Source organism: Panthera onca, chromosome E1 (genome assembly GCF_046562875.1).
Source record: "Panthera onca isolate mPanOnc1 chromosome E1, mPanOnc1 haplotype 2, whole genome shotgun sequence".
NCBI classification, from domain to species: domain Eukaryota; kingdom Metazoa; phylum Chordata; class Mammalia; order Carnivora; family Felidae; genus Panthera; species Panthera onca.
In genome coordinates this window covers 48,790,577-48,800,355 of record NC_138352.1, presented here as the reverse complement: position 1 = coordinate 48,800,355, position 9,779 = coordinate 48,790,577, and the positions used below count along the sequence as shown (strand labels likewise).

The 9,779-nt window shown below is 35.6% G+C and overlaps 1 non-coding gene across 1 annotated transcript; it reads left to right on the top strand.

Moving 5' to 3' along the window:
* The first annotated feature begins 864 nt into the window (after positions 1-864).
* On the top strand, positions 865-970 carry LOC132688719 (U6 spliceosomal RNA). The gene has a single exon (XR_009614687.1). It is a non-coding gene; the product is annotated as a U6 spliceosomal RNA (small nuclear RNA).
* The last annotated feature ends 8,809 nt before the right edge of the window (positions 971-9,779 follow it).

Genomic DNA, 9,779 nt, shown 5'->3' with positions numbered 1-9,779 from the left:
AAGGATTCTGGGACAGCTCTGTACTTGTACAATAGTTATTCTATGTGTTGTTTACTGCCCTTCCATCATCTCTGACTATTCAGTAAAACATTATTAATGGTTACAATTGGGTCTCAGTAATACAGAAAATTAGAAAAGTGCTGTGCTCATCTGTGGGAAAAGTGATGCAGAAAAGAACAGTTTTCTCGTCCTTGGTGTTCCCTCTTCTTATAGTAGAGAAAGGTGAAGGAGGGTAGTAGCTGTCACTAGCAGAGGACAGCTACATATGGAGGAGGAAGAAAAGGAGGAGGCGGAGGAGGAGAGAGTGAGCATCCAAAGGAAAAGTTCTCTTGGGCCATCATAATCTGCATATGAAGAAGAGTTATGATCTTATATTGTAGCCACAGGTAGGTGAGGCCTAGCCTGGGATATCAGGGCTCATATATTTTCTATTTAAAAAAAAAAAAATTTGGGTTTATTTTTGAGAGAGACAGAGACAGAGACAGAGACAGAGACAGAGTATAAGCAGGGCAGGGGCAGAGAGAGGGGGAGACATAGAATCCAAAGCAGGCTCCAGGCTCTGAGCTGTCAGCACAGAGCCTGACCCAGGGCATGAACTCATGAACTGTGAAATCACGACCTGAGCCAGAGACAGAGGCTTAATCAACTGAGCCACGCAGGTGCCCCTTTTCTATTTTTAATACTCCACTGTGACTCCTCCAGGGAAAAGATTATGCCATTTTTATCTTGATATTGGGGCAACAAGGTCAATCCTTTCATTCATTCACTCATTCATTCACATATTTGATATATGTTTACTGAGCATTTACATATGAGGTGATCATAAAACAGGGGAATATGATAAAGACAAGAGGTATATGAAAGGTATTCCTTTGGCAGCACATATACTAAAACAGAATCAATACAGAGAAGATTAGCATGGCCCCTGCCCAAGAATGACATGCAAATTCATAGAGTGTTCCATATTTGGGGGAGATACAGGCTTCCAGTTATGGAATGAGTACATCACAGGAATAAAAAGCACAGTGTATGGAATACGTCAATGGTATTGTAATAACACTGCATGGTGGCACAAGGTCGCTATACTTGTGGTGAGCATAGGGTAATGTATAAATGTATAGAGATGCTAAATCACTTTGTACACCTGAAACTAATGTAACATTGTGTTTCAACTGTACTCAAAGAAAAAACTTGAAAAAAAAAAAAAAAAGAATGGAGGATAATGGGGAAATGGCTGGTGAAAGCAATTATTTCTACGCTTGAGCAAGATATTCCTGGGGCTTCCATGCAGCAAATCCCCTTTCTCAAAGAACAGAGGGGTGCATGCCTTGAGGTAGGCCAGAGAAGGTCTTGTTAGAGCATTGCTAGGGCCAGCCAAGGTCACACACTAGAACCTAGAGGCCCAGAGCTGGTTATGGAAATCCTAAAAGGTAGAGAAAAGGGGTGCCTCAGTGGTTTAGTTGGTTGAGCATCTGACTCTTGATTTAGGCTCAGGTCATGATCGCAGGGTCATGGGATCAAGCCCCACATTGAGCTCTGTGCTGAGCATGGAAACTGCTTGAAATTCTCTTTCATTCTGCCCCTCTCCCCCACTTACATGTGTTCTCTCTCTAAGAAAGAAAGAAAGAAAGAAAGAAAGAAAGAAAGAAAGAGAAAGAAAGAGAGAAAGAGAAAGAAAGAGAGAAAGAGAGAAAGAAAAGGAAAGGAAAGGAAAGGAAAGGAAAGGAAAGGAAAGGAGTAGAGGAAAGGTTTGAGGGATGAATCTGGAAAATAGTCTTCATTGTAGAAAGCTAAACCAGAAGAAACAAGGTGAATGATAACTCAAGAGGGCAAAGGTGGTACTAGGGCAAGGGTCCAGGGATCGCAGTTCAAAGCATCAGATAAGGACCAGAAGAGGTGAGATATGAGCTGGGTTTAAAGGGTGACTACAATTTAATAAGGCAAATCCTAGCTCTTCCTTAGGAAGGGCATTAAAGCTTATGGTAGAAGCTGGGAGTGAAAGGGGACAGAGGCATATAGGGAGTTGCTGAAAAGCTGAAATGACCATTAGTAGTCTGTAAGAATAATTCAGTCTGTTTTCATTTCTATATTAGGCGTTTCAAGAAAAACCCACTCAATTGGGATTTCAGGAGCATTTGCTATTTGTAAATTTCAGAATGGAGAAATTTTCATGTCTAAGCCAGAGTTAAGATATAAGAATTTTGCCCAAGTAAGAGTAATGCTAATCTCCAAAAAATAAATCTTAGAGTAAAAATACGGGGAAAATATACTCAGCCAATAGTTAATATACATAGCAGAGATTCCCTTCAAATAACAAAGCCCTATGAGAACAGAGAAACCTTAGATGTCTGAGAGAATGAAAACAGGAGCGATTGCTTCTCTCCTGGAAACACAGGATGGGAAAATGGGTCAGTGACTCATGACCAAAGTGTTGGCATGCCCATTGCTGGCATAAGTATTAACATTCACTCCTGCAAAACGTAAACATGAATCTAATGGCATTTTATCTTATAATTGTCTTGTTGCATACATTTTTATTTATGCTTTTATTTCACCCACTAGAATAGTGATTTTTAATCCTAGTGCACATTAAGTAATTTTTCTTTTGTTTTGTTTTTTACATAGATATTCCAGGGCTCTACCTACAGAAATTCCAATTTAATTGGTATGGGTTGAACTCTGGCCACTGGTACTTTTGAAACTTTCCTAGGTAATTATAACATATTCAGAGTTAAAATTTCCACAGCTCATTAAAATATCATTAACTGCTAAACAGAGTTTCCAATGGATTATTTTTGGCTGATAGAGAAATCTAAATCTAAAATTGAGGATCATTGCTTGTTAAAGATTATTTTGGAATGAAAGTAAAGATCTTTTCAAATGTCTTAAAATACTCCTCTAATAGGAGGCTTCTGAATGGAGATATCTGAGAATAATCATTACCTCCCTTCTTCTTCAAAATCCAAAAGAAATAATGGAAGTTATAGCAGTTCTAGGAAATTGAGGAAATTTCTGTCCACATGCCCAGATAATAAGGAATTTACAGAAAATAAAAAGATATGATGAAGAAATAAGGCCCAGTGTCTGCTTGAGATGTGACAGATGAAAAAGAAAGTTTTCACTCATCAAATCCTAGAATAACAAAAGATAAGAGGCAGCAGGAAATAGGAACTAGGGCCAAAGGTGAGGAATTCAGCAAGTAATTAATTAAAGGGCTGGAAAACAGCTCCTCTGACCCTGACATCTGGCAATATGGGATGCTGGGAGAAAAACAGAGTAATAGGAACAAAGTGCTGGAAAATTAATGAGAGTAACTTTTTTAAATATAAGAATGTATGAAATACACACGAACACTTTAAGAATAATTATAGGTGAATACTCATGTAACCAGCACCCTAATTAAGAACAAACATTGCTAGCACCTTATAATTCCTCTCCTGCTAACATCTCATTTTCTCCCCGCCAAGAGTGACCACTAAATTAATCTGATGGTTATCATTCCTTATTTTATTGAAAATAGTTTACCACTTATGATCACAACTGTAAACAATAATACTGTTGGTTCTGCCTCTTTTTGAACTTGATATATATGGAATCATATTGTATATAATTCTTCTGTGACTTCTTTCTCTCAACAATGTATTTGCAGGTTTCAATTTTGTTGACGTCTGTGTGTATCTGTGACTTGTTCCTTTTCACTGAGAAATAATAGTCCACTTTATAAATTTGTCACTATCTTTTAGTCAATTACTACTGAAGAACATTTGGATTGTTTCCATTTTTAAATTTGTTTTATGAACGGTGCTGCTATTAACATTTTTGAAATACCACCTGATGCACACATGTAAATTTTTTGTTGTATTCCTAAAATTGATATATTCCTATATTCAAATATTCAACTTTCCTAGGTTATACCAAACTATTTTCAAAGTACTTGGACCAGTTTATACTCCCCCAGAAATATATGAGAAACCTTGCTGTTCTACACCCTTGCCATCATCTGGATTATCAAAGTCTTAAACTTTAATCTTGTGTATGTGTAAAATTATTTTGTTGTGGTTTAAGTTAGAATTTGATTAAAAATGAAGAAAAGCAACTTTTTCAATTTCTTAGTCATTTGGATTTCCTTCTTTGTAAATTTCTTGCTCAAACTTTTACCATTTTTTGTATTAGGGTTGTCTACCTTTTTCTTTTATGGATTTATGAGATTTCATTAAATAATTCTAAAAATATTTATTGGTCCCTTCCTATGTGCCAGACTTTGTTCTAGAGACTCACAATGTACCTACCAATGGAAAACACACACACACACAAACACACAGCATTCTGTGTTCTTAGAGGCTTGAGCATTCTAGTGTTGGTTGTAGTAAAAGAGGAAAAGTAGGCTAAATAAAAATTTATATGTATAAAATAACAAGTTCTATTAGTGAAAATGTAAAAAAATAATCATTAAACAGGGTAAAGAGAATTGGAGTATGGGTGTTGCATGAAAATGAAACAGATTACAGCTTTGGTTATTGTAATAACAAGCCTTATGGAGATAAGGGAGATAGTATTTGCAGAGTTGAAACCTTCTCCATCCTGTGATAAACAGAGATCCCCTTCTAACTTGCACTGAACATGTAACATGAGCAAAACATTTTATTGTGTCAAGCTCTTGAAATCTACAGATGGATCTTTACTACAGCATCACTGATCTGTCCTGCCTAAGACAGATAAATAATGAGAAGCGAACAAAAAAGCTATTTAGATAATCTTGGAGTAGAATCCTTACACACACACAAAAAAACCAAAAAAATGAAAAACTCTAAAGGAAGAGAACAAATTTCATTACATAAAAATTAAAAAGTCTCTATAGAAAAGATACTCCAAAAAATATAGATGGTATACAACACACGCTAACAAAATTGTTGATATACACAAAAAATAGATATACAGATGTACGAAGATTTCCTATAGATCAATAACAAAATAGAGCAACTCTAGAAACATGGAAAAGGAATGTGGAATGGTAATTTACTTAGAAGATCTGTATTTAATAATAAAGAATAATGTTCACTATAGATCTTGTCTATGTCTATATATACAAAATAATCCCCTAAATCAGTTTTGGTTTTATGTTGTCTTTCCAGAACATAATGTGGGGTAAAGTGAGGTGCTTCCCTATATTATTGCTCAATAGTACATACATGTTTAGAATTGTGGTGTTTCCAAGATTTTGAACCATGAAACTGATCTTTGGTCCTCATGGAGGATTGCACTAAAAGACACAATAAGGAGAAATGAGGAGGAAACATCAAAGTGCCAAGCTCTAGGTTTGTTGCCCTTTCCCCTCCAGTGGATTTGCCCAGACAACTTATTAAGAATAACAGTTTTTATTTATATCCTTACCTTTATCACTAGGTCTTTCTGTCACTTTTGAGATGGCTAATTAATAATAACACTTGTTGAAAAAGCATTATAGTCACACAACAGAACAGCAGTATATTCACGCTAGTGAAATGTATTAATATTTTCTGTTTAAAAATGCAGTGCTGTTTTGTCTCTTTGGATAAGCCAGCTGAAGTTTCTTTAAAAGATCAGCTAAACACACACCATCCTGTGAAATATCACTCCTGCTAGAGAATAGACGTTTGGAACCTCAGGGACAGTTAAAGCAGCTGAGGTGTGAGAACAGAGGCTGCTTGCTATTTTAATGATTCTGTGACTGATTCTGAACTCAGTGGAGTTATTATGCCACGTATTACGCTTGTCTCACTTTGATCTCATAGAGGATAATTTTGAGAATGAGTATTTGGCAAAAATCCTCCTTGGCATAATGAAAGCAACTTAGCATATTCTCAAGAGTACCAATTCTGGAGACAGATTGCTCAAATTTGAATCCTGTGTTCACCAGTTCTGTTCTGTGAAGGCAAAGACCATTTACTCCATCTCTCTGAGCCCCAGTTTCCTCGTCTGCAAAAATGGGGATATTAGTACATTCCACACAGGCTTGTTGTAAAGACTACAGAAGATGGTGTATGAGAAGCACCCAGGAAAAAAGAGGCAGTAGAGAATGTTGATCATCCATTTGTTCACACTGATTGTGTACAAGAAGAAGCACTGAAAGATGCAGAATCCAGATGGACCTGAGAAGTTATATAGCGGATTTTATGGGAATGATTGGAAAGATTCATGTAAATTGCTTAGAACTGTACCTGGCACATAATACTTGATAATAAACTTAGGTCTCAGGTTTATTTTTGGCACTATGAAAAGACCGCATATTTGGAATCTAGACATGCCTTAATTCCTGTGTAGATTCAGAATAGACATTGTTTTATTTTAAATCACTTTTATTATTATTGATAACAAAGCGCTAGAGAGGGGATTCAGAAATCACTTGTCAAGAGGTGGTAAGGAACAAATGGCTCTTTCCCCTCTTCCATTTATGTGGGTTCTCTTTTAAATCTATGCTTTGCACAATCAGACTATATTATTCCCTATTTTCCACACAGCAGAATGGGTGATAATTACAACATTCCCTGGTCCTTCATATTATTCCTTATTCCACATTATTAATTCTTTTCTTTTCTTTCCAATTAGGCATTGAGAGCCTTCAGATGAATTATAAGTTATCCCTCTGGATTCAAAGGAACTTTCTTTATTGCTTAAAGCCTAGGTGTTCCAACTTCTCAGGTAACCAGTAGTTAATCATTTCATCATCCCTCCATAGGGAGTGATAAGTTTTTAGAGTTGCAAGTAAATTTAGCATCTTCTCAGAAATTCATTTTGCATTTTTTAAGAAACCACAGAGACTGAATAAAAAATCCTCAAGAACTCCACTTCATTTTATGCCTAGTGGCAAATATGACTTGATTATGCTGGCAGTTAGGAATGGTTCAGATTTAATTTAACTTTTCTGCAAAATGGCTTGTAGCCCACTGTTTACAGGACACCAAAAAAAACCCAGTGACAGGTGAACACCTCAGCTAGCCACCTGGATTGTCACTAAATGCCAATCACTCAGGACTGCACAAAGAGCTGAATAGGGTGACTGAATTTTCACCTGTCTTCCAGTTTTTATATTTTCTCCACATTTTGTCCCTTTCATTGTTCTAATTTCTGGTCTGATTCATCTATGATAACAGCCATTGGGTATACTGAATTTTCTTTTTTCCAGAACGATAGCATCCTCTACTGTCCTGCCAGTTTCATCCTCCATTCTCCATAGGATTTATGTCAGTTAAGGATCCAAGCAATTGATAAACTGTATACACACCTTGCGACATATAATTGACGTTGGCGTTCATTCAGGGCTCTTCATAGGAGTTTAGGGTGTAAATGTGGCTGCCTGATAGATAAACTGTGTTCAAAGCTCTGAACGCTCAGTAAATTTTCCAAATTAATTACATCTCTGGTGCTTTCAATCTTGATTAAAGAGAGAAATGATAACATATTTGGTCCTTGTGGCTACCTTGAATTTAGATCCCTTATCATCACATCTAGTTATGTGACCAAAGGAGATCCCAACATCTGAGAAAGTGCCTTGGAAATTATCAAGGGATTTATACTTGTAAAGTATAGGAATGAACAACAGTATTTACTATGTTAAGAAGGATAGAATCAAGAGCTGAATGCAAAGTAGAGACTTAAAGGCTTACATAAGAACCACAATGACAGGACCCATGTCATTGTGTTATTTTGTGCTCCATATATGGGCTGAAATGAGGTACATCTTGTGAATGTTTGCTAAATGAGTAAAAAAATAAATATATTATAAATGAATCTTTAAATTCAAGTCTTATCACAATATTTAACAGATTCACTCTCCTGTACAAAGTGATTGTTTTCAACCTACTAAAAATCCATCAATACTTACTGCTTTTAAGGACTTACTATGCACCAGACAGTTGGCTGGGACCATGAGAAACATGAAGTAACCACTCAAAATCAAGGAGAGAGAGCTCTGATTTAGAGCAGTGAATTCAGCCTGTGTGTTTAACACTCTTGTCTCCTTCACCTACAGCCCCTTCCAATAAGTGAATTTTATCAGCACAAGGAAGAAGAAAATGTTAGAAAACTGCACTCATTGAGTGGAAATAAAAGAGAAATTGAAAGGAAGTTTTCCCAACCTCCAAGACCCTGGATGCAAATAGAGAACTAACTTGATGGAGGTGTATAAAAGGGACCCTAGAAAAAAGCCAGAAACACAAGTCAGAGTGACATCGTATATCTAAATCTATCTATAAACACATACATATACATATATATCTAGAGGAAAAAGTAGAGAACAGTGGATGAGGCTTAGAAAAAAAAGCCATAATAAAATTAAAAACTAAGAAATAGTTAAAAACAAGAATTTCCATTATTAGGAGTAAGAGAAGGAATGTAAGTATTGAGGAAAATATTTTAGTTACGGTCCTCATAATGCCATAACATTATATACATATTAAAATATGTACATATTATATATAAATTTATGGTCATGTTAATATCTTACTGAAAATCTATTTTCAAGGAAAACTCTATATTACCAAATTTAGCTTAAGAAAGTAAAGAAATACTATACAAGTAGATCAATAATATACCAATGAAGAAGTTTGTTAACATCACCTGTGATAAAGATCAAACCCAACGGCACCTGGGTGGCTCAGTCAGTTGAGCATACACTCTTGATTGTGGGTCATGATCCCAGGGTTGTGGGGTGAGCCCTGTGTTGGGCTCTACACTGGATACAGACCCTGTTTGAGATTCATTCATATTCTCTCTCTCTCTCTCTCTCTCTCTCTCTCTCTCTCTCTCTCTCCCCTTCCCTGCTCCCCTCTCCCCTCTCCCCCTCCCTCTCTCTCTCTCTCAAAAAAAAAAAAATCAAATTAAGATCAAACCCAGATGAGGTATGAAATATTTCCATCAAACTTAAAAACAACAGCAAAAAACACCAAAAGGAAAATGCACTTCCTGTGATATTAAAACTGTTTCAGGGCACTGGGACAAAAAAAAAAAAAAAAAAAAAAAAAAAAAAAAATCCAAATGTCCTCACTTTTTCAATGAAGAAAGCAAAATTAAAATCCTAAAATGAGAACCCAGAAAACTATAGACCAATATGAAGAACAGACTCAAAAATAATAAATATAACATTTTTATATTAAACCCAAATGAAATTAGTTAAAAGAATAAACTGTTGTGACTGTTTTTTTTTAAAATAAACCTGTGTGTCATTTTCTTACATTAAAAGAAATATGTAGATTTTGATGGACATTTTGTTGAAATGATAGATTAAGCTTTGAATAAATTCATTTACCCAAAGTACTTTTTAACTTTCCTAATGTGAATACATTATCCTTTACAAACTAGTATTTGTCAATTTTTTTTAACCCAAGTATCCTTCAGATAACTTATTTTAAAGTAGGGTTTAAGGTTAAATGTCAAAATAAATTCAAGATTGTGACAAAAATATCAAAGTAAGATTCATTTTAGAAGAAAAATTAATATATATTTAATTTTAAAAAAGGAATTTTTACCTTAACCATTTGATGTTAATAGGACCACTGAGTTTGTTTGCTCCCAACAGACATTTTCACACCAGAAAAGATGGAAAGTTGAACACTAAAAGGGTCACTTTAAACGTGAGACCTATACATATCTGTGGATGCTATGGTACTAAATAGCCCTGAAATCTCAATGACTTGCTATGGCACGGATTTCTTTGTCACATATGCTATAGGTCCATTATAGGTTGGCTTGGGCTCTGCTCCATGCTATCATCACTCTGGATCTCAGGCTGATGGAGCATAAAG